The sequence below is a fragment of the Rhinoraja longicauda genome, chromosome 25 (assembly GCF_053455715.1).
Source record: "Rhinoraja longicauda isolate Sanriku21f chromosome 25, sRhiLon1.1, whole genome shotgun sequence".
NCBI lineage: Eukaryota > Metazoa > Chordata > Chondrichthyes > Rajiformes > Arhynchobatidae > Rhinoraja > Rhinoraja longicauda.
Genome location: NC_135977.1, coordinates 5,195,808 through 5,221,954, shown reverse-complemented (window position 1 = coordinate 5,221,954; position 26,147 = coordinate 5,195,808). Strand labels below are relative to the sequence as shown.

The window sequence follows — 26,147 nt, the reverse complement described above, 5'->3', positions numbered from 1 at the left end:
TATTTTTAGTGAAGTGGGGACAACTGTTGCCAGGGTGGTCGGGGCCTTCACCCTGAGGCCTCGCTGGCAACTCCATGATGCCGGGATTGTCAGTGTGGGGACAACGTCTCTGAAACTCTGTGTGTGTGTGTGTATGTGTGTGTGTGTGTGAGAGAGAGTGTGTGTGTGTGTATGTGTGTGTGTGTGTGTGTGTGTGTGTGTGCCTGTCTATGTGTGTGTGTGTGTGTGTGTGTGTGTGTGTGTGTGCCTGTCTATGTGTGTGTGTGTGTGTGTGTATGTCTGTGAATGTGTGTGTGTGTGTGTGTCCGTGTGTGTGAATATGTGTGTGTGTGTGTGCGTGTGTGTGTGAATGTGTGTGTGTATGAATGTGTGTGTATATCTGTGTGAGATTGTGTGTGTGCCTGTCTATGTGTGCGTGTGTGTGTGTGTATGTCTGTGAATGTGTGTGTGTGTCCGTCTGTGTGTGTGTGAATATGTGTGTGTGTGTGTGTGTGTGTGTGTGTGTGAGAGTGTGTGTGTATGTGAGAGTGTGTGTGTGAATGTGTGTGTGTCTGTGAATGTGTGTGTGTGTGTGTGAATGTGTGTGTGTATATGTCTGTCTGCGTGTGTGTGTGAGAGTGTGTGTGTGAGAGTATGTGAGAGTGTGTGTGAATGTGTGTGTGTGTGTATGTCTGTCTTTGTGTGTATGTCTGTGTGTGTGTGTGTGAGAGTATGTGAGAGTGTGTGTGAATGTGTGTGCGTGTATGTCTGTCTGTGTGTGTATATCTGTGTGTGTGTGTGTGTGAGAGTGTGTGTGTGAGAGCCTGTGTGTGAGAGTCTGTGTGTGAATGTGTGTGTGTGTCTGTGAATGTGTGTGTGTGAATGTGTGTGTGTGTATGTCTGTCTGTGTGTGTATGTGTGTGTGTGTGTGTGTGTGTGTGTGTGAGAGTCTGTGTGTGAGAGTCTGTGTGTGAATGTGTGTGTGTGTCTGTGAATGTGTGTGTGTGAATGTGTGTGTGTGTATGTCTGTCTGGGTATGTGTGAAGCTGGAATGGGCTGCCAGAGGAGGTAGTGGAAGCAGATACAATCATTGTGTTTAAGAAAGCATTAAGACCAACAGTGCAACGGGCCAGGCACAGACGCACAAAAGGAACTGCAGATGCCGGTGTGCACAAGAAAGACACAAAATGCTGGAGTAACTCAGTGGGACAGGCAGCATCTCTGGATAGAAGGAGTGGGTGACGTTTCGGTTCGAGACCCTTCAGACTGAGAGTCAGGGGAGGGGGAGACACAAAGATAAGGAGGTGTATGGTGTGAAAACGAGAGATCAAAGGGGGTGGGGTTCAAGGAAAGTGTAGAATAGTGAGGAGAAGATGACAGCGAAGCAGACGGAGATCAAATTTAATCCGGGGGACAGTCAGACTGGTCGGAGGACTGGGAAGGGGGAGGGGATGGAGAGAGAGAGGGAAAGCAAGGGTTACTTGAAGTTAGAGAGGATAATATTCATGCCGCTGGCATACCAGGCACAGTCTGAAGAAGGGTCTCGACCCGAAAAGTCCCCCTTTCCTTCTCCCCAGAGATGCTGCCTGTCCCGCTGAGTTACTCCAGCATTTTTGTGTCTATCTTATAGTCAGAAGTGTTTTATTGTCACGTGTCCCAGATAGAACAATGAGGTTCTTACTTGCAGCAGCACAACAGAATGTGTAAACATAGTAGTCTGTAAACAATATGGTAAACCAGAGAGAAAAAGAGTTTAGTGTGTGTGTAATATACACATACTCATACACTCACAAATACACACATACATAGACCACATATATAGATCATGTGTATATATATATATACACAAAAAGCAAACAATAATAGTGCCATTATAACAGTAATAGTCCATGCAGTTCAGAGCATATTTGAGGTTGTGGTGTTTAATAGCTTGATGGCTGTCGGGAAGAAGCTGTTCCTGAACCTGGACGGTACGGTCTTCAGGCTCCTGTACCGTCTTCCCAATGGCATGAGTTAAATGAGTGTGTGGCCAGGGTGGTGTGGGTCTCTGATACGGTTGCCAACTGTCCCGTATTAGCCGGGACATCCCATATTTTGGGCTAAATTGGTTTGTCCTGTACGTGACCGCCCTTGTCCCATATTAGGCCCGGGGGAGGGGGGGGGGGGCGCTGTAGGCCCGGACACGGGCGCTGTAGGCCTGGACAGTGTAGGCCCGGACGCTGTAGGCCCAGACGCTGTAGGCCCGGGCGCTGCAGGCCCGGATGTTGTAGGCCCGGACGCTGCAGGCCCGGACGCTGTAGGCCCGGACGCTGTAGGCCCAAGCGCTGTAGGCCCGACGGTGTAGGCCAGGACGGTGTAGGCCCGGACGCTGTAGGCCCGGACGCTGTAGGCTCGGAGGCCTGGGCACTGCCGGATGGAGGTTGCATAGCAACCCGCCTCCCGGCCCGAGCGGCCGCCATCGGTGGAGCGGGAGCATGTGGCCGCTGGCTGGGTGAGGTCACGTGGGGCGTGGGGCGGTGAAGTCACCTTGTCCCTTATTTGGGAGTGAGATAGTTGGCAACCCTAGTCTTTGATGATGCTGATATTCTGATTCTGACTCTGATTACTCTGATATTCTAGCAGTATTCACTCCGAATGTCGGCACGTGGCATTGGTGAAGATAGATAAAGAGGTTGCCATGGACACAGTGGGCCACGGGGCCTGCTTCTGTACTGTACAAGTTTAGTTTAGTTTGTTATAGTCAAGTGGGCCGCGGTTCAGTGAAAAGCTTCTTTGTTACATGCTATCCAGCCAGCGAGGATACTTGTCATGACTACAATCAGGCCGTCCACAATGTACAGATACAGGGTAAAGGGAATAACGTTTAGTGCACGATAAAGTCCAACTAAATATAGTTCAAAGCTCTCCAATGAGGTTGATGGGAGGTCAGGGCTCCTCTCTAGTTGGTGAGAGGACGGTTCAGTTGTCTGATAACAGCCGGGAAGAAACTGTCCCTGAATCTGGAGGTGTGCGTTTTCACACTTCTGAACCTCTTGCCTAATGGGAGAGGGGAGAAGAGGGAATGGCCAAGCTGAGACTGTCCCTGAATCTGGAGGTGTGATGTTTTCAAACCTCTGTACCTAAATACAAACTTAGTTTAGTTTAATTTTATTTAGAAATACAGCGGGGAAACGGGCCCTTCGGCCCACCGAGTCCACACCGACCAGTAGGGTTGCCAACTGTCCCGTGTTAGCCGGGACATCCCATAGTTTGGCCCGGACACTGCAGGCCCGGACACTGTAGGCCCGGACACTGCAGGCCCGGACTCTGCAGGCCCAGACACTGCAGGCCCGGACACTGTAGCCCGGACACTGCAGGCCCAGACACTGCAGGCCCGGACACTGTAGCCCGGACACTGCAGGCCCAGACACTGCAGGCCCGGACACTGCAGGCCCGGACTCTGCAGGCCCGGACACTGCAGGCCCGGACACTACAGGCCCGGACACTGTAGGCCCGGACACTGCAGGCCCGGACTCTGCAGGCCCGGACACTGTAGGCCCGGACACTACAGGCCCGGACTCTGCAGACCTGGACACTGCAGGCCCGGACACTGCAGGCCCGGACACTACAGGCCCGGACACTGTAGGCCCGGACACTGCAGGCCCGGACTCTGCAGGCCCGGACACTGCAGGCCCGGACACTGCAGGCCCAGACACTGTAGCCCGGGGGCCGCAGCAGTCCCGGACAGTGTAGGCCCGGGCGCCGCCTAACGGAGGTTGCGTTGCAGCCCGCATCCCGGTCCCGGGCGGCCGCCATTGGTGGAGCGGGAGCACGTGGCCGCTGGCTGGGTGACGTCACCTTTTGTCCCTTATTTGGGAGTGAGAAAGTTGGCAACCTTATGTCCAATTCACCTCTACCCCATTGCGGACATTGGACGTTGTCTATGGAATTGATGCGTGACAATGCTGAGAATTATATTCTGCACTCTGTAGCTTCCCCTTTGCTCTATGGTAATGACAAAGGGCCTGATTCTAATTCTTAAACCAACCTCTTACGTTCTAGTTTAGTTTAGTGATACACTAGGCCCACTGAGTTCTCACTGACCATTGGTCCCTTATACACACTAGTTCCATGTTATCCCACTTTCTGATCCACTCCTGACACACTAGGGACAATTTACAGAGCCCAATGACCCTGCTCTGTAACCTCCCCTTTGTTCTATCTGTTGTGTTTGAGTTTGATTTGATTGTATTCATGTATAGTATTATCTTCACAAGTTATAGTAGTAGAATTAGGCCATTCGGCCCATCGAGTCTACTCCGCCATTCAATCGTGGCTGATCTCTGCCTCCTAATCCCATTTTCCCCGTAACCCCTGACACCCGTTCTAATCAAGAATTCGTCGGTCTCCGCCTTTAAAAATGTCCATTGACTTGGCCTCCACAGCCTTCTGTGGCAATGAGTTTCACAGATTAACGTCTTAGCCTTCTTAGGCCCCCTCGGTCATGGCTGACCATGGGTGATGCATCCTAGTTGGCTGCTTGCTCCACACCTCGGCTAGAGCAATGTCGCTTGTGGCTGAAGAGACCAATGTGGGAGTGACCGTCTCTGTGGCAAAGGTCACATTTGTGTGCGGTCTCTGGTCTGTTGAAGTTGCCGCGCTCCTTTCTGCGTGCCCGCTTGATTGCCGCTGCGTTGATCAGTTTCTCTTCCCCCGTTTTGAGTTGTTGGTTCAGGATACCTCTCCACCTTGTGCGGTCAGCTGCAAGGCTCTCCCAGGACTCCACATCGATGTCGAGCGCCTTCACATCTCTCTTGCAGACATCCTTGGGGACGTAGCTGGGGGCGGCCGATGGTTCTCCTCCCAGATATTAGCTCTCCATAGAGGATGTCGTTTGGAATACGGCCATCCTCCATGGGGTGGACATGGCCCAGCCACTGCAGCCTGCGCTGCCTGAGTAGAGTGGACATACTCGGAAGGCCAGCGCCAGACAGAATCTCGGCGTTGGACACTCTGTCTTGCCAGGATGTACCCAGGATACGGCGGATGCTTCTAAGGTGGAAGGTGTTGAGTCTTCTCTCCAGTCTGGCACATGTAGTCCATGTCTCACTGCCGTACAGCAGCGTGCTGTTGACACAGGCGTTGTACACTGCTATCTTTGTCTTCACTGTCAGCTTTGGGTTGGTCCACACTCGAGTGGTGGGGCGAGCGAGAGTTGTAGCTGCCTTCCCGATCCTCTTGTCAATCTCCGGGTCCAAGGAGAGGTTGTCGGTGATGGTGGAGCCGAGGTACGTGAACTGATGGGCGGCATCGAGTTCGTGGTCGTCGATGGTGATGACAGGCGGTGCCTCTGGGACTATCCTGTCCCAGGACGTTCTTCTTCTTCAGGCTGATGGTCAGCCCAAAGTCCTTGCAAGCCCGATAGAAGCAGTCCATCAGTGACTGTAATTCCTGCTGGGTGTGGGACACAACTGCTGCGTTCAAGAGAGAGCTAGATAGAGCTCTTAAGGATAGCGGAGTCAGGGGGTATGGGGAGAAGGCAGGAACGGGGTACTGATTGAGAATGATCAGCCATGATCACATTGAATGGCGGTGCTGGCTCGAAGGGCCGAATGGCCTCCTCCAGCACCTATTGTTTATTGTCTATTGCTGCGTCATCGGCGAACAACATCGGCGAACAGATTAACTACCCTCTGACTAAACAAGTTCCTCCTCACCACCTTTCTAAAAGAGCGCCCTTTAATTCTGAGGCTGTGACCTCTGGTCCTAGACTCTCCCACCAGTGGAAACATCCTCTCCACATCCACTCTATCCAAGCCTTTCATTATTGTGTAAGTTTCAATCAGGTCCCCACCCCCTCTCAACTTTCTAAACTCCAGTGAGTACAGGCCCAGTGCTGTCAGACGCTCATCATCTGCTAACCCACTCATTCCTGGAATCGTTCTTGTGAACCTCCTCTGGACCCTGATTGGGAGTTTGTACGGAGTTTGGACGTTCTCCCCGTGACCTGCGTGGGTTTTCTCCGAGATCTTCGGTTTCCTCCCACACTCCAAAGACGTGCAGGTATGTAGGTTAAATGTAAAAATTGTCCCTAGTGTGTGTAGGATAGTGTTAGTGTGCGGGGATCGCTGGGCGGCACGGACCCGGTGGGCCGAAGGGCCTGTTACCGCGCTGTATCTCTAAATCTGTATCTAATTCTTCAAACCAACCACTTATGCTCTAGTTTGGATCAGTGATACAGCATTGAAGTAGGCCCTTCGGCCCGCTGTCTTGTCACCGACCATTGATCAGCCGAGCGCACTGGTCCAATGTTATCCTAATTTCTTTTGCAAAGAGTCACCATAGTCCAATGCCATCTGACTGGGTTCAAAGGGAAAATGGAACCCAATTGGGTGGGATCTCATTGAAAGGCCGAGACAGAGTGGATGTGGAGAGGATGTTTTCACTAGGGGGGAGAGTCGGGGACCAGATAGATGCCCACAGCCTCAGAATAAAAGGAGGTCCCGTGAGAATGGAGACGAGGAGGTGGCCCGGTGGTGCAGAAGTAGAGCTGCTACCTCACAGCACCAGAAACCCAGGTTCAATCCTGGGTCTGCAGTTCATAATATTGCCTCAGAGGAATTTGACGATTTCGGCCATCTCTACTTCATAGAAACATAGAAACATAGAAAATAGGTGCAGGAGTAGGCCATTCAGCCCTTCGAGCCTGTACGCACCGCCATTCAATATGATCATGGCCGATCATCCAACTCAGTATCCCGTACCTGTCTTCTCTCCATACCCCCTGATCCCTTTAGCCACAAGGGCCACATCTAACTCCCTCTTAAATATAGCCAATGAACTGGCCTCAACTACCTTCTGTGGCAGAGAATTCCACAGATTCACCACTCTCTGTGTGAAAAAAAACGTTCTCATCTCGGTCCTAAAAGACTTCCCCCTTATCCTTAAACTGTGACCCCTTGTTCTGGACTTCCCCAACATCGGGAACAATCTTCCTGCATCTAGCCTGTGCAACCCCTTAAGAATTTTGCAAGTTTCTATAAGATCCCCCCTCAATCTTCTAAATTCCAGCGAGTACAAGCCGAGTCTATCCAGTCTTTCTTCATATGAAAGTCCTGCCATCCCAGGAATCAATCTGGTGAACCTTCTCTGTACTCCCTCTATGCCAAGAATGTCTTTCCTCAGATTAGGAGACCAAAACTGTACGCAATACTCCAGGTGTGGTCTCACCAATGCCCTGTACAACTGCAGCAGAACCTCCCTGCTCCTATACTCAAATCCCCTCGCTATGAATGCCAACATACCATTCGCTTTCTTCACTGCCTGCTGCACCTGCATGCTTACTTTCAATGACTGGTGTACCACGACACCCAGGTCTTGTTGCATCTCCCCTTCTCCTAATCAGGCACCATTCAGGTAATACTCTGCTTTCCTGTTCTTGCCACCAAAGTGGATAACCTCACATTTATCCACATTATACTGCATCTGGAGTCGTTCCTGAGGATTGGAGGGTAGCTAATGTAACCCCACTTTTCAAAAAGGGAGGGAGAGAGAAAATGTGGAATTACAGACCAGTTAGTCTAACATCGGTAGTGGGGAAAATGCTAGAGTCAGTTATTCTTCGGCGCGGTCAATGCAGACTGGGGCGCGTGTATCGATAAACGTCCTGAAGCCCACCGCTATCTCCATTGTCTTGCTGACGTTGAGAGAAAGGTTGCTGCCTCTACACCAGGACATGAGGTTCTCCCTCTCGTTCCTGTGCCCCGTCTCGTCGTTAGTTGATATCCAGCCCTCAATGGCGGTGTCGTCTGCGATCTTGAAAACGGAATTAGGTTTGTACGTGGTCGTGCAGTCGTGGGTGTACAAGGGGAGGGGGGGGGCAGGGAACGCAGCCTCGCGGAGCACCAGTGTCGAGGACGCAATCTGTTCACGAAGCGTGTGGTAATGCACCCCGAGAAAATACTCTCTGCAGCGCGTCTGTAGATGTTGGTGAGGTTTTAGTTAAGTTAAGGGAGGTCACGGTGGCGCAGCGGTAGAGTTGCCGCCTTACAGCGAATGCAGCGCCGGAGACTCGGGTTCGATCCTGACTACGGGCGCCGTCTGTACGGAGTTTGTACGTTCTCCCCGTGACCTGCGTGGGTTTTCTCCGAGATCTTCGGTTTCCTCCCACACTCCAAAGACGTGCAGGTATGTAGGTTATTTGACTGGGTAAATGTAAAAATTGTCCCTAGTGTGTGTAGGATAGTGTTAGTGTGCGGGGATCGCTGGGCGGCGCGGACTCGGTGGGCCGAAGGGCCTGTTTCCGTGCTGTATCTCTAAATCTAAAAAAATCTAAAATCTAGTTTTTGAGACGCAGCGCAGAATAATACAGGCCCTTCGGCCCACCGAGTCCACACCGACCACAGTTTGGTGTCTGTGTAAAACTGTCCCGAGTGTCCCAGGGGGCAATTTTTACAAGAGGGCCAATTAACCCACCAACACCAATGTCTTTGGGATGTGGGAGGAAACCGGAGGAACCGGAGAAAGCCCATGCAGGTCACGGGGGAGAACGTGCGTAAACCCCGCACACAGACAGCGCCCGTGGTCAGGAGCGAACCCGGGTCTCTGGCGCGGTGAGGCAGCGACTCTACCGCTGCGCCACCGTGCCGCCCTTTAATTGATCCGGAATAGTAACAGATGGGGATTAAAATGGCGGGAAGGGAAGAGGGCAAGGCTTGGGAGAGGAGAACCAGTGTGGTTTTAGTGTACCAGGATTAGGTGAAATCCTGCTCCATAACCTGTTGACGGTCGACCTTCATTCTGAAGAAGGGTCTCGACCCAAAACGTCGCCCATTCCTTCTCTCCAGAGATGCTGCCCGTCCCGCTGAGTTACTCCAGCATTTTGTGTCTACCTTCGATTTAAACCAACATCGGCAGTTTTCTTTCCTACCTGTTTAATCTCTCCTGATTTAGTATAGTTTAGTTTAGTTTAGAGATACAGCACGGAAACAGGCCCTTTCGGCCCACCGGGTCCGGGCCAACACTGTCTGGGCCTACAATGTCCGGGCCTACGCTGTTCCGGCCTACAGCGGCCCCCGGGCCTACAGTGTCCGGGCCTTCAGTGTCCGGGCCTTCAGTGTCCGGGCCTACAGTGCCCACCCGGGCCTAATATGAGATAAGGGCGGTCCCGTACGGGACAAACCAATTTAGCTCAATATACGGGATATCCCAGCTAATATGGGGCAGTTGGCAACCTAGTTGGGATAGTCCCTGCCTCAACTACCTCCTCTGGCAGCTCGTTCCATGCACCCACCGCCCTCTGTGTGAAAAAGTTACCCCTCAGATTCCTATTGAATCTTTTCCCCTTCACCTTGAACCTGTGTCCTCTGGTCCTCGATTCCCCCGCTCTGGGCAAGAGACTCTGTGTGTCTACCCGATCTATTCCTCTCATGATTTTGTACACCTCTATGAGATCACCCCTCAACTCCCAACTTCCGTTCTCTCCTTGACGTTCAGCTAAAGTTATGCCCAGATTAACTTCCTTGAAACTAGGCCACCCTCTCCTGACTTTTTGTGAATGCAAGTCGTTTCCTGCCCTTCCCCACTCGACAAAAGTCAGCACGCATCAAAAAGTAGGAAGGAGCTACAGATGCTGGTATAAACCGAAGGCAGACACAAAATGCTGGATTAACTCAGCGGGACAGGCAGCATCTCTGGAGAGAAGGAACGGGCGACGTTTTGGGTCGAGATCAAAAATCACTTTTGCAGGCTGTAAAATGCTTTGGGTCATTCAGAAAACTCTTCTTAAGTAATTGCTCTCTTCATCCATTGCCTGCCACACACTTCTCAAGATGAAGCCCATGATTCCTTTCATAAGGACTGGGAGTAGAATTAGGCCATTCGGCCCATCAAGTCCTCTCCGCTATTTAATCATGGCTGATCTATCTCTCCCTCCTCACCCCATTCTCCTGTCCTCTCCCCGTAACCCCTGACACCCGCACTAATCAAGAATCTATCTATCTCTGCCTTAAAAATATTCACTGACTTGGCCTCCACAGCCGTCTGTGGCAACGAGTCCCACAGATTCACCACCCTCTGACTAAAGAAATTTCTCCTCATCTCCTTCCTAACAGAATCTCCTTTAATTGTTAGGCTATCACCTCTAGTCCGAGACTCTCCCACTAGTGGAAACATCCTCTCCACATCCACTCTATCCAGGCCTTTCACTATTCTGTATGTTTCATTGAAGTGCCCCCCCCTCATCTTTCTAAACTCCAGCGAGTGCAGGCCCATTGCCGACAAATGCTCATCATAGGTCAACCCACTCTTTCTTGAAAACCTCCTGTGGAACCTCTCCAGAGCCAGCACATCCTTTCATGGAGTCTTACAGCATGGAAACAGGCCCTTCGGCCCAACCTGCCCATACCGGCCAACAATGTCCCATCCACGCTAGTCTGGGTCTGGGCCATATTCCGTGTACCTGTCTAAATGTTTCTTAAATGTCGTGATGCTACCTGCCGATATATTCCTCTCATGATTTTATACACCTCTATAAGTTCACCCCTCATCCTCCTGCGCTCCATGGAATAGAGGCCCACCCTGCTCGACCTCTCTCACAAATCTTTCCCCCTCCTCGCCTTTCCCAAGCACAAAAAAAATATTTAGCCTTGACCCATTCAATCTGGTGTGTAATCGGCAGCTGAGAATCGATGTGGAAATGTCATGTTCCCCCCCCCACCTCTTCCTAAGATCCTTTTAAGAATAGCGTACTAACTAATGAACAAAGCGTTCTGGCTTTCTAACACAGCCGCATGCCCTTTCAGGGAGGTATCAGCCTCGTCAGCCTTCTGGGCATGTTTGTCATCGACAGCCAGTGCTAAGTTAGGTCTGATTTGCATCTATATAAAGCTTCCCGAGTCACCAGAACAAGGAGCCAGGCTCCGTCACCACCGGCAACCAATTCAGGGGGGACTCTGCTCCTCGGTACAATGCAGCGGGTCACCCTCAGCTTTCACAGGGAACGGGACGAGCGGCTTACAGGCAGGTGGGAGTCACAGAGCTGTACGGCACAAGGGTTGCCAACTGTCCCGCATTAGACAATAGACAATAGACAATAGACAATAGGTGCAGGAGGAGGCCATTCGGCCCTTCGAGCCAGCACCGCCATTCAATGTGATCATGGCTGATCATTCTCAATCAGTACCCCGTTCCTGCCTTCTCCCCATACCCCCTGACTCCGCTATCCTTAAGAGCTCTATCCAGCTCTCTCTTGAATGCATTCAGAGAATTGGCCTCCACTGCCTTCTGAGGCAGAGAATTCCACAGATTCACAACTCTCTGACTGAAAAGGTTTTTCCTCATCTCCGTTCTAAATGGCCGACCCCTTATTCTTAAACTGTGGCCCCTTGTTCTGGACTCCCCCAACGTTGGGAACATGTTTCCTGCCTCTAACGTGTCCAACCCCTTAATAATCTTATATGTTTCGATAGGTTCGATTTCGAACTGTGCTTTCCTATTTTGTAGAAACATGCAGTGATTAGGAAACAAATTTTCGATTAGATTCATCTAATTTGGATGATCTCACGGACCAAAGCACATGTTCCAAGCAATTCTTTGATGAAGAGCTCACTGTAATCTTAAACAAATGACCATTGCTGAACTAACGTGCTGCTTTGTGGCAAGATCAGTCAATTCATTCAATACAAGGCGCCACGGTGGCGCAGCGGTAGAGTTGCTGCCTCACGGCGCCAGAAACCCTGGTTCAATTCTGACCTCGGGTGCTGTCTGTACGGAGTTTGTACGTTCTCCCCGTGACCTGCGTGGGTTTTCTCCGGGCGCTCCGGTTTCCTCCCACACTCCAAAGACGTGCGGGTTTGTAGGTTAATTGGCTTCTGTAAATGCTCCCTAGTGTTGGATAGAACAATTGTACTGTATGGGCGATTGTCGGTCGGTGCTAGGGTTGCCAACTTTCTCACTCCCAAATAAGGGACAAAAGGTGACGTCACCGGCCTGCTTCACCGAGACTTCACCGAGCCAGCGGCCACGTGCTCCACCAGTGGCTGGGTGAGGGTCACGTGGGGCGCGGGGCGGTCACGTCACCTTGTCCCGTATTTGGGAGTGAGGAAGTTGGTAACCCTACTTACAATCAATGAGAACAAGAACTGACTTTACTGCAGTTTTTCCTTTGATGAGCTTTCTCAGCTAATCTAGAATACCGAAGTGTGTGAGAAAGAACCACAGATACTGCTTTATACCTTCGGCTACTGAGTCCACGCCGACCATTAATCCCACATTCCCGCTAGTTTAGTTTAGTTTACAAAATGCTGGAGTAACTCAGAGAAAGATTTGTTGACATTTCAGGTCGAGGCCCTTCTTTAGACTGAAGAAGGGTCTCAACCATTTCTTAAAGATAGCGGAGTCAGGGGGTATGGGGAGAAGGCAGGAACGGGGTACTGATTGTGAATGATCAGCTATGATCACATTGAAAGGTGGTGCAGGCTCGAAGGGCCTATTCCTGCACCTATTGTCTATTGTCTATTATAAGAAAATAACTGCAGATGCTGGTACAAATCGAAGGTATTTATTCACAAAATGCTGGAGTAACTCAGCGGGTCAGGCAGCATCTTGGGAGAGAAGGAATGGGTGACGTTTCGTGTCGAGACCCATCCCTTCTCTCCCGAGATGCTGCCTGTCCCACTGAGTTACTCCAACATTTTGTAAATAAATACCGTCTATTGTCTATTGTCTATTGTTACACATTCCTTCTCTCCAGAGATGCTGCCTGTCCCGCTGAGTTACTCCAGCTTATTTTGTCTAAAATACTGAAGTGTACGATTTTGTCCCATATCTCTCTACATCACCGTCTGTACCTCTCGTTTCCCTTTTCCCCCTGACCCTCGGTCTGAAGAAGGGTCTCGACCCAAAACGTCACCCATTCTTTCTCTCCAGAGATGCTGCCTGACCTGCTGAGTTACTCCAGCATTTTGTGCCTGTCTTCGGCTTAAACCAGCATCTGCAGTTCCTACCGACACAGGGAAGATTTAGAAGAAGGGTCTCGACCCGAAACGTCACCCATTCCTTCTCTCCTGAGATGCTGCCTGACCTGCTGAGTTACTCCAGCATTTTGTGAAATAAATACCTTGGAAGATTTAGAGCTCGGAATTAGCATTTTGGAGTGGGAAAGCTCCCAGATTGGGATAGAAACATCGAAACATAGAAAATAGGTGCAGGAGGAGGCCATTTGGCCCTTCGAGCCTGCACCGCCATTCGTTGTGATCATAGCTGATCATCCACAATCAGTACCCCGTGCCTGCCTTCTCCCCATACCCCTTGATTCCGCTAGCCCCTAGAGCTCTATCTAACTCTCTTTTAAGTTCATCCAGTGAATTGACCTCCACTGCCCTCTGTGGCAGAGAATTCCACAGATTCACAACTCTCTGGGTGAAAAAGGTTTTTTTCTCACCTCAGTTTTAAACGGCCTCCCCTTTATTCTTAGACTGTGTGTGTGGCCCCTGGTTCTGGACTCCCCCCGACATCGGGGAACATTTTTCCTGCATCTAGCAAATGGATGAATCCATTTTGCCAGCGAGGGGTCATCTCCTTTTCTCTGGTGGGCCTGATCGTCTCTTGCTGTTTGACCCACTCGCATGAAGCCAAAGATTAATATAGAAGACAAACCTTGCTGGGCCTTGGAAGATAACCCTTAATTACCATGCTGTGGCATTGAGTACATTTGAAAGTTACTTCATCGGCCATGAAGTCCTCTGAGACCTTTGGAGGTCATGTGAGGTGCCATTATATATATCTTCTGGCCTTTTATTCTTAATTAGTTTATTCTCATGCCCGCCTTCAATGTTAGAGACGTGAGCCTTTTGACATTTATTAATTTTCCTTCGTTCCCCTGTTGACTTTGCATTGCACATGCACTTTCTCTGCTAACGTTCTGTGTTTACAGTCTGACAGAAAGTTATCCTGTAGGATTTCTTCCGATCGCCCATTCACACTCGTTTTGTTTGGTTTAGTTTAGTTTAGAGACACAGCATGGAAACAGGCCCTTCGGCCCATCGAGTCCATGCCGACCATCAATCACCCATTCAATAGACAATAGACAATAGACAATAGGTGCAGGACAATAGACAATAGACAATGGACAATAGATGCAGGAGGAGGCCATTCGGCCCTTCGAGCCAGCACCGCCATTCAATGTGATCATGGCTGATCATTCTCAATCAGTACCCCGTTCCTGCCTTCTCCCCATAACCCCTGACTCCGCTATCCTTAAGAGCTCTATCTAGCTCTCTCTTCAATGTGATCATGGCTGATCATTCTCAATCAGTATCCCGTTCCTGCCTTTTCCCCATACCCCCTGACTCCGCTATCCTTAAGAGCTCTATCCAGCTCTCTCTTGAAAGCATCCAGAGAATTGGCCTCCACTGCCTTCTGAGGCAGGGAATTCCACGATTCACAACTTCAAAAAGTTTTTCCTCATCTCCGTTCTAAATGGCCTACCCCTTATCCTTAAACTGTGGCCCCTTGTTCTGGACTCCCCCAACATTGGGAACATGTTTCCTGCCTCTAATGTGCCCAACCCCTTAATAATCTTATACCTTTCGATAAGATCCCGCTAGTTTAGTTTAGTTTAGTTCAGATACAGCATGGAAACAGGCCCTTCGGCCCATCGAGTCCACGCCAACCATTAATCACACATTCCCGCTAGTTTAGTTTAGTTTCATTCAGAGATACAGCATGGAGACAGGCCCTTCGGCCCATCGAGTCCACGCAGACCATTAATCACACATTCCCACTAGTTTAGTTTAGTTTACTGATACAACATCGAAACAGGCCCTTCGGCCCACCGAGTCCGCACCGACCATCAGTCAATCTCCTACTTTAGTTCAGTTTAGTTTAGTTCAGAGATACAGCACGGAAACAGGCCCTTCGACCCACCAATGATCACCCATGCAATAGTTTTATCCCACACATTAGGGGCAATTTACCTAGCCAATTAACCTACAAACCTGCACGTCTTTGGAGTGTGGGAGGAAACCGAAGATCTCGGAGAAAACCCACGCAGGTCACGGGGAGAACGTACAAACTCCGTACAGGCAGCACCCGCAGTCAGGATGGAACCCGGGTCTCCGGCGCTGTGAGGCAGCGATTCTACCGCTGCGCCACCGTGCCCTGCTCAAGTAAGGGAGCAGTAAATGCAATTTTATTCTTGCCTAGTAAACATTTATTTCTAATGACAACTTTTTATTTACACTGCATCTGTTCATAAAAACCTGAGAATGAGTCATGCAATGGGAACTGATTATTGAACGCAGGGTGAAAGATATTAGTCAGAGACTATTTAAAGGAAATAAATTTGTAGAAAGGATTTGGTCGTGCTTGGTGGTGTATTGGTTAAATCACTGGATTGGCATCCACTACATGGGCTATAGATTTCTGGATACAAGTTCGAATCCCAGCTAATGAAGTGAGTCACAGAGTCTTACAGCTAGGGTTGCCAACTGTCCCGTATTAGCCGGGACATCCCATATTTTGGGCTAAATTGGTTTGTCCCAAACGGGACCGCCCTTGTCCCGTATTAGGCCATGGGGGCGCTGTAGGCCCGGCCGCTGTAGGCCCGGACGCTGTAGGTCTGGGCAGTGTAGGTCCGGAAAGTGTAAGCCCGGACACTGTAGGCCCGGAGGCCCGGTGGCGCGGCCCAACGGAGGTTGCGGGAGGCCGCCATTGGCGGGAGCACGTGGGCGCTGGCTGGGTGAGGTCACGTGGGGCGCGGGGCGGTGACGTCACCTTGTCCCTTATTTGGGAGTGAGATAGTTGGCAACCCTACTTGCAGCATGGAAACAGGCCCTTCGGCCCTACTTGCCCACACCGACCAACATGTCCCAGCTACACTAGTCCCACTTGCCCGCATTAGGCCCATATCCCTCTAAACCTGTCCTATCCATGTGCCTGTCCAACGGCTTCTTAAACGTAAAATATGAAATTAAAACCAAAAATAAGTAACGGTAACTGGGGAGCTGCCGTAAGCTTTTATTTAAAACTTGCATTTGTCCTTTAGAGGATAAAATATGCATGAATTGACTTTTAATTGTCTCTTGTAAGTTCGGGAAGTAAATGCATGAGGGAATGAACAAACACTAGCTCTCACAAGCTCTGTCATTCACCAAGGTCATTGTGAGGGTTTCATTGCCATATGGTGCTGGTGTGCGGGGATCGCTGGTCGGCGCGGACTCGGTGGGCCGAAGGGCCTGTTTCCGAGCTGTGACTGCAAGCGAAAAGTTCCTAACTTGGACTTAAGCTTGACCAGTGTGTCACGGAGCGGGAGTCACGCACTGGTCAAGCTGAGGAGCACCTTCAGCAACAGACTGGTCCCACCGAGATGCAGCACCGAACGAACGCCACAGGAGATCCTTCTTCCCTGTGGCTACCAAACTGTACGGGTCCTCCCCCTTCTGTCGTGGGGTAGACTGAGACTGACTCTCCCCCTCTCCCCCCCGCCCCACCCCTCCCTCCCCGATCTTTGGCAGATCAATTTCCCTCCTGGGATAAATAAAGTTCCATCGTATCGTACGAGGGGGAGAGTGGCGATGTTCCATGGAAAAATGGCCAGATGGAGTTTAAAATGAGAAAGTATGAGGCGTTTCCCATTTGGAAAATCAAACGCAAAGGGTAATGTAGGGCAGATATGCAGACTTTGGAGAGGCAGCAGAAGAAGCTTACCCTGATGCTGGCTGGATCAGTGGTGTTAATGTTTAGCGCGGTGCAAATCAGGCACCAATTTAGTCCTGGGTTGCGTCCAATTTCTGGAACGATCCTCGAGTTTTTAAGTTCAGTTCAGAGTTTCAGCGCGGAAACAGGCCCTTTCGGCCCACCGGGGCCACGCCGACCAGCAATCCCCGCAAAACCAACACTGTCCTACACCCACTAGGGAGAGTTTTCTACATTTATACCAAGCCAATTAACCTACAAACCTGCACGTCTTTGGAGTGTGGGAGGAAACCGAAGATCTCAGGGAACAACCCACGCAGGTCACGGGGAGATCGTACAGGTTTTATTTAAGATTTTTCCAAGCGTTTTGAACTTCTTCTTCTGTAATTTAACAGGATGAGACTTTGTGTATTTGGCAGAAGGCAGGTTTTGTAATTAAACAGTAGCTCGTGGCAACGACCTATCATGATCAGAGATAATGGACCCTGTCTTGGTGTGTGTGTGCAAATTGAAAGTGATGAGCTCAGTCCGACTGTCCTCCCGTTAAAACATGTGGAGATAAACAGCCCGTTGAAAGAGCCTTACATCCTTTGTGTGAGGGGTCTGGTCTGATTATATTTTGAGTTTGGTTTAGTGATACGGCGCGGAAACAGGCCCTTCGGCCCACCGTGTCCGCACCGACCAGCCATCCCCGCGCACTAACACATTAACTGGGCGATCACGGTGGCGCAGCGGCAGAGTTAGACAATAGACAATAGACAATAGGTGCAGGAGGAGGCCATTCGGCCCTTCGAGCCAGCACCGCCATTCAATGCGATCATGGCTGATCATTCTCAATCAGTACCCCGTTCCTGCCTTCTCCCCATACCCCCTCACTCTGCTATCCTTAAGAGCTCTATCCAGCTCTCTCTTGAAAGCATCCAACGAACTGGCCTCCACTGCCTTCTGAGGCAGAGAATTCCACACCTTCACCACTCTCTGACTGAAAAAGTTCTTCCTCATCTCCGTTCTAAATGGCCTACCCCTTATTCTTAAACTGTGGCCCCTTGTTCTGGACTCCCCCAACATTGGGAACATGTTTCCTGCCTCTACTGTGTCCAATCCCTTAATTATCTTATATGTTTCAATAAGATCCCCCCTCATCCTTCTAAATTCCAGTGTATACAAGCCCAATCGCTCCAGCCTTTCAACATACGACAGTCCCACTTACAGCGCTTGCAGCCCCGGAGACCCGGGTTCGATCCCGATTACGGGCGCTGTCTGAGCGGAGTTTGCACGTTCTCCCCCGTGACCTGCGTGGGTTTTCTCCGAGACCTTCAGTTTCCTCCCACACTCCAAAGACGTACAGGTATGTAGGTCAATTGTGTGTGTGTGTAAGTTGTCCCTAGTGGGTGTAGGAGAGTGTTAGTGTGTGGGGATCGCTGGTCGGCACGGACTCGGTGGGCCGAGGGGCCATTTCCACGCTGTATCTCTAAACTAAACTAAACTAAACACTACACTACACACAATTTTTTACATTTATGCAAAGCCAATGAACCTACAAACCTGCACGTCTTTGGAGTGTGGGAGGAAACCGAAGATCTCGGAGAAAACCCACGCAGGGGATTGTTCGACGTCCAATGTTGGAATTGCCCATTGAGTTGGCATAGACGCCACGGGTTAAAATGGCGTCCCTTAGCTTAGCATTGCCTTGGCACCTTTATTACCAATACCTCCATGTGAACTGAATGAATGAATACTTTATTGTCACCTGTGACAAGCCACAGTGACATTCTTTGTTGTGCATACCCAAGGCATGCAAACAGTCGCCACCTAGACAGATAGACAGATTCTTGATCAGTGCGGGTGTCAGAGGTTGTGGGGAGAAGGCAGGAGAATGGGGTTAGGAGGGAGCGATAGATCAGCCATGATTGGGTGGCGGAGTAGACTTGATGGGCCGAATGGCCCAATTCTATTCCTTGTGACCTCGTCAAGGGCACCGACGAAGTGGCAAAGTATCCCACGCCAGGTCCTCGTTGTTCTGCCCCCCCCCCCCCGCCCTCCCCTCCCTCACGGCGGTACCCTCCTCACTCGCCCCCCCTCCCCCCAGGGCGGTTCTCCACACTGGTTCCACCTTCGTTCCCCCCACGGCGGTCCCCCCAAGCCAGGTCCACTTTGGTCCTCCCCCCCCCCCAACGGCCGTCCCTCCACACCGGATCCTCCTTCACCCCCCCCTTCCACGGCCATCCCCCCACGCCAGGTCCTCTTTGGTCCCTCCCCCAATGGCCGTCCCTCCACACCAGGTCCTCCTTCATTTCCCCCCCCCAACGGCCGTCCCTCCACACCGGGTCCTCCTTCGTTTCCCCCCCCAACGGCCGTCCCTCCACACCAGGTCCTCCTTCGTTCCCCCCCCCACGGCCGTCCCTCCACACCAGGTCCTCTTTGGTCCCCTCCCCAATGGCCGTCCCTCCACACCGGGTCCTCCTTCGTTTCCCCCCCCCAACGGCCGTCCCTCCACACCGGGTCCTCCTTCGTTTCCCCCCCCCAAACGGCCGTCCCTCCACACCAGGTCCTCCTTCGTTCCCCCCCCCCCCCCCCCCATGGCGGTCCCTCCACACCAGGTCCTCCTTCGCCCCCCCCCCCACGGCCGTCCCTCCACACCAGGTCCTCTTTGGTCCCCCCCCCCAACGACCGTCCCTCCACACAGTCTATCTTTGTCCCGCCCCCTCCCCTGACATCAGTCTGAAGAAGGGTCTCGACCCGACACGTCGCCCATTGCTTCTCTCCCGAGATGCTGCCTGACCTGCTGAGTTACTCCAGCATTTTGTGAATAAATACCTTCGATTTGTACCAGCATCTGCAGTTCTAAATATATATATCTATATTTCAAACTACAGTCCGTTTTGAACTAGACAATAGACAATAGACAATAGGTGCAGGAGGAGGCCGTTCAGCCCTTCGAGCCAGCACCGCCATTCAATGTGATCATGGCTGATCATTCTCAATCAGTACCCCGTTCCTGCCTTCTCCCCATACCCCCTGACTCCATTTCATCGGTGCCCTTTACTTATATAGTGTAAACATCCAAGGAATTAAAAGAAAACTAATGTGATCTGTCTCACCCTCAGCTCTGTCGAATTGGACTGACACTTGGCCTTTCTGGTCATTATCAATAATAAATAAGTTTAATTAAGTCCGTAATTGTAGGGGACACAGACTGTCTTGTTTCGTTTAGTTCAGTTTATTGTCACGTGTACCGAGGTACAGTGACAAGCTTTTGTTGCGCGCTAACCAGTCAGCTGAAAGGCAGCACATGATTACAATCGAGCCGTCCATAGTTTACAGACACAGGATAAAGGAAATAACGGGAATAACATTTAGTGCAAGATAAAGGCAGTAAAGTCCGATCAAGGATGGTTCGAGAGTTATCAAAGAGGTAGATGGTAGTTCAGCACTGCTCTCTGGTTGTGGTGGGACGGTTCAGTTGCCTGATAACAGCCGGGAAGAAACTGTCCCTGAATCTGGAGGTGTGCGTTTTCACACTTCTGTACCTCTTGCCCCGATGGGAGAGGGGAGAAGAGGGAGTGGCCAGGGTGAGACTGGTCCCTGATGATGCTGCTGGCCTTGCCGAGGCAGCGTGAGGTGTAGATGGAGTCAGTGGAAGGGAGGTTGGTTTGTGTGTGATGGTCTGGGCTGCGTCCACAATTCTCTGCGGTTTCTTGCGGTCTTGGATGGAACCAAGCTGTGATGCATCCCGATAAAATGCTTTCTCGGGCGCATCTGTAAGAGTTGGTGAGAGTTGGTGGGCTGAAAGACAGGAAGTGTTCAACATGTGTCAAAATAACTTTAAAGTTAACTAGACCAAGAGGCCCAAACCTCTCCTACATTGGTGCAGCCCCCTCCCCTCCCCCCCTCCCTCCCGCCTCCCCCACCCTTCCTGCCCCATCCCCTTCCCCCCACTCCATCCCCCTCAACCCCCCTTATCCTCACTCCCTCCCTCCCTCCCCCCTCCCTCCCTTGGAGACAGATTTAAACTTTAAAATGTGAATAACTATAAAAATATAACACCGATTTCAATTAAACTTCTTCCATCAGCACCAAAGGGGACGACGGTGAGTAAGGTGGGCCTAAAATTGTCGCGCTATCGTGTACCGTTTCGGCTGTAGTTCAGGAACGAACAAACAAACAAACAAACGAGTTTTAGTGTATAGATGAGAGTTGTTGGGAACTTGCCGAACTTCCTGAGCCTTCTAAGGAAGTTGGTGTGCTTTGTTGGTCAATAGGAGTGGTCCAGCAGAAGTTGTTGGCGATATTTACTCGCTGTATTCATCCCATCTCATTCAATCAATGTCTCCATGAATGGAAATCGCATTGTTCTTTTACTTGTGTCATTCTCTCCTACGTACGTTCTCGGTCTAATCTTTGTTTCTTCTCCACCCTTTTCATTTTCTGCCTTTATGTCGTTGTGAAATTTCCATGCCTCCGTGTGTTGTGTTGATGCCTCCATTTTCTTCAAGTCGTCCAGCGTGGTGCCTCAACCCAGTAACGTACCTCCATTAGAGTGTAGGACCTCCATGGCTGTCTCCGCCCGGCTCGCACTGTGGGAAGAGAAGGAAAGTTACCCCATCCTGGGTCACAGGTTCACCTCCTGCATGCGGCACAGAAGACGAAATGCCTTGGCTTTTAGAAGTGTGCCAGAGTTTTCCCTAACTAAGATGGCGGATATTCTCGCTGGGTGGATCGGCTTAGACCGCCGGGCTCCCTAAAATTCAGTCACTGTCGGAAACATCCCACTTTCCAAGGGCGGCACGCTTGGGAGAGTCTAGTTTAGTTTAATTCAGCTCAGTTTAGAGATACAGCGCGGAATCAGGCCCTTCGGCCCACCTAGACCGCGCCGACCATCGATCCCCGCACACTAACAATTTACAATTATACAATTTATACCAAGTACACAAACCCAAGCCAATCAACCTACAAACCTGCACGTCTTTGGAGTGTGGGAGGAAACCGGAGCACCCGGAGAAAAACCCACGCTGGTCACGGGGAGAACGTGCAAACTCCGTGCAGACAGCACCCGCAGTCGGGATGGAACCCGGGTCTCCGGCGCTGCAAGTGCTGTAAGGCGGCAACTAACGCTGTGCCACCGTGGCCGCCCTTACCGCGGCAGAGTCTCGGGTTCGACCCTGTCTACGGATTCCGACCTGCGTGGGTTTTCTCCGGGCGCTCCGGTTTAACCCTCCTGTGCTCCGAAGACGTACAGGTTTGTGGGCGAATTGTTTTCTGCAAATTGCCACTAGCATGTAGAATTGAACGAGCGTGCGGGGATCGCTGGTCGGCGCGGGCCCGGTGGGCCGAGGGGCCCGGTGGGCCGATGGGGCCCGTTTCCACGCTGTGTATCTAAACTAAACGAGACTAAATGACCAATACTGGGATATCTATCAAAATCTGTACGTTCATGCATCTGTGATGGCAATTTGTCATCTCACTTAAGGAAGCTTATTGAAAGTGAAATACAAGGAACCACAGTTGCTGGCTACAAGACCCCGAACCGAAACGTCACCTGTACATGTTTAGTTTCCAGATGGAGCTCAGAAACAGGCCCTTCGGCCCGCCAAGCCCGCACCGACCAGCAATTCCGGCACATTAACACTACCCTGCACAGACACACACTAGGGATGATTTTACATTTGCACCAAGCCAAATAACCTACAGACCTGCACGTGTTTGGAGCGTGGGAGGAAACCGAAGATCTCGGGGGAAAACCCACGTGGGTCACGGGGGAGAACGTACAAACTCCGTACGGACAGCGCCCGTAGTCGGGATCGAACCCGGGTCTCTGGCGCTGTGAGGCAGCGGCTCTACCCGCTGTGCCACCGTGTTCACTGGAGATGCCACCGTGTTCAAATGTTCTGAATGCCCCCTGGTTCCAACATGGGCACTTCCTTGTATCTCCCCACTCTCCCTCCCACAAAGATGTGTTCTGGAAATTATGAAGGTAAGACCATAAGACAGAGGAGCAGAATTAGGCCATTCGGCCCATCAAGTCTCCACCATCAAGTCTCTCAATCATGGCTGATCTATCTCTCCCTCCTAACCCCATTCTCCTGCCTTCTCCCCATAACCCCTGACACCCCGTACTAATCAAGAATCTTTCAATCTCCATTAAAAAAAATATCCACTGACTTGGTCTCCACAGCCGTCTGTGGCAATGAATTCCAGATTTACCACCACCCTGTGACTAAAGAAATTCCTCCTCATCTCATTTCTAAAGGAACGTCCTTTTATTTTGAGGCTGTGCCCTCTGGTCCCAGACTCTCCCACTAATAGACCCACCCTCTCCACTTACACACACACACACACACACACTCTCTCTCTCTCTCCCCCTCTCTTCCTCTCTTCATCTCCCCTCTCTCCTCTCTCACTTCCCATCTCCCTCTCACTACCTACCTCTCTCCCTCTCGTGCCACCTCCCTCTCGCTCACTACCTACCTCTCTATCCCCCTCCTTCCCTCTCCCTCCCTCCCTCCCTCCCTCTCTCTCCCTCACTCCCTCCCTCCCTCTCGCTCTCCACCTTCCTCTCCCTCTCTCACTACCTCCCAACTCCCTCCCTCCCTCCTTCCCTCACCTTTTCCTCCCTCCCTCCCTCCCTCCCTCCCTCCCTCCCTCCCTCCCTCCCTCCCTCCCTCCCTCCCTCCCTCCCTCCCTCCCTCCCTCCCTCCCTCCCTCCCTCCCTCTCTACCGCACTATCTCTCTCTCCTCTCCCTCCCTCCCTCCCTCCCTCCTTCCCCCTCCCTCCCTCCCTCTCCCAGCCCGTCAGGCTGCGTACATTGATCCTTGCTCTACAGTAGGTTGCGTCACCATGGCAACCACTAAACCACTGATGTTAGTGGTGTGACATTAAGCTGCCCGCTTCCATCAGGGAGTGTACGTCTGTGAGCGGATTGGTGTAATTGTAAACTGTCCCTAGTGTGCGCGTGTGTGTGTGGGATAGTATTAGTGCGCGGGGATCGCTGGTCGGCACGGACTCGGTGGGCCGAAGGGCCTGTTTCTGCGCTGTAACTCTAAACTAAACTAAACTAAACTAAACTAAACCGGAGGGAACTCAAGTGGTCATAGAGAGAACGTACAAACTCCACAAAGGCAGCACCCGAGGTCAGGATCGAACCCGGGTCTCTGGTGCGGTAAGGCAGCAGCTCTACCCGCTGCGCCACCGTGCCCCGGTACACAACTAGCATTAAACTCAATCCCCCTCCCCACATCATCCTCTATCCCTCCCTCCGGCTTTACATTTCACTCCCCTTCTCTCCTTGATCTGCTAATCAAGCCCCTGTATCCACCTATCACTTGCCAGGCTATGTCGCACCACCTATCTCTTTTCCAGCTTTGTTCCCCCCACTGCAATCAGTCTGAAGGAGGGTCCCGACCGGAAACGTTGCCTGTCCATTCCCTCCACAGACGCTGCCTGACCCGCTGAGTGATCCCAGCACTTTGTTGATTTACTCAAGGTTCCAGCATCTACAGTTTAGTCTAGTTTTAGTCCACTGCGGAGATACAGCCCGGAAACAGGGCCCTTCGGCCCGCCGTGACCGCGCCGACCAACGATCCCCGCACACTAACACTATCCTATACAATTTACAGTTGCACCAAGCCAGTTAAACTACAAAACCTGCACCTCTTTGGAGCGCGGTAGGAAGCCCGGGGGATCCCGGAGAAAACCCACGCAGGTCACGGGGAGAACGTACAAACTCCGTACAGACAGCACCCGCGGTCAAGGTCGAACCCGGGTCTCTGGCGCCGTGAGGCAGCAACTCCACCGCTGTGCTGCCCAAACGTTCCTCGTTCCTTGTGCGTCCATGAAATCCCTTTCACTTCGCTATTTCTTGAAACCGGTTCTTGAAAGGAAGTGTCTCAGTAAATCATGACCACATGGGAGAAATATCAATGGCACAGTTAGCTCCTGTTGTGATTCTGCGCGGAAATACTGATTAGATTTATACGCACCAGAAAGCACAAATGTACCAAGGAGTAATACCTGTCCAGTCAAAATGATTCAAAGTATTACTCTGGTATTATGACACATTTGTGGTGAATCATAATTTTAATTCAATTCATCTCTCGAGTCCAGTTCTATGTCTGCATTCATTCATTCATTCATTCATTCATTCATTCATTCATTCATTCATTCATTCATTCATTCCTTCATTCCTTCATTCCCTTTCATTTCCCATCACAATTGTGTCATCACCAGTTTCCCAACCATTACTTGACCTTTGCTATAGCAAGAGTGAATGTATTATTTACTTTTAGTTCTAGTGTTTTAGTCTAGTGTTTAGTTCTAGTGTTTTAGAGATACAGCGCGGAAACAGGCCCTTCGGCCCACCGAGTCCGCGCCGACCGGCGATTCCAGTGTACTAGCACAGTCCCACGCACACCAGGGACAACTTTACACTAATAACCAGTCGAATAAGCAACGGCAAAACACCCTCGGAATTGTTTTAAAATTCTGTACAATTTCAGGAGTTTCATATATATATATTAAAAGGTCAAACATAAACCTTCCTGATGGTGAGAGACTCTTCTCTCCAGAGATGCTGCCTGTCCCGCTGAGTTACTCCAGCATTTTGTGTCTACCTTCGGTGTAAACCAGCATCTGTAGTTCCTTCCCTTTAGCTTAGTTTGTTGCCAGGCGTTTTGTCGCGGGCTTTGCAGTCAGAGAAACGACTACATATTTTAGTTTTTTTAGTTTCGTTTTAGAGATACAGCGCAGAAACAGGGCCCTTCGGCCCACCGAGTCTGCGCCGACCAGCGATCCCCGCACACTAACGCTATCTTACACACACTAGGGACAAGTTACATTTACACCGAGCCAATCAACCTACAAACCTGTACGTCTTTGGAGTGTGGGAGGAAACCGGAGCACCCGGAGAAAACCCACGTGGGTCACGGGGAGAACGTACAAACTCCGTACAGACGGCACCCGTGTTCAGGATCGAACCCGGGTCTCTGGCGCCGTGAGGCAGCAACTCTACCGCTGCGCCACCGTGCCACATAGTTTGTTTAAGTTTATATTATCATAACAAGAGGAGTTGAGTATAGGAGCAAAGAGGTCCTTCTGCAGTTGTACAGGGCCCTAGTGAGACCGTACCTGGAGTACTGTGTGCAGTTTTGGTCTCCAAATTTGAGGAAGGATATTCTTGCTATTGAGGGCGTGCAGCGTAGGTTTACTAGGTTAATTCCCGGAATGGCGGGACTATCATATGACCTACTCCTGCACCTATTGTCTATTGTCTATTAAGATTGCGAAGATTCAGTCTAGCTGAGCGTATAAAATCAACGGAGGAAGGTCAAGCCACTAAATGAGTATGGGCAGGTGGGCAAGATAAAGGCTGGAATGGGTCAATGCCCAGATATACACATTGGTCGGACGAAAGGAAAAACAGCTGGAAGCTAACAGTGAGAAGCTAATTTAGCCTATTTGGGCCTATTTTATTTATTTTCTTGGCAGTTGGCAATGA

At 51.0% G+C, this 26,147-nt stretch overlaps 1 protein-coding gene across 1 annotated transcript in view; it reads left to right on the top strand.

Moving 5' to 3' along the window:
• Nucleotides 1–26,147, top strand: part of myo18b (myosin XVIIIB) — a 204,322-nt gene that overhangs the window by 1,255 nt on the left and 176,920 nt on the right.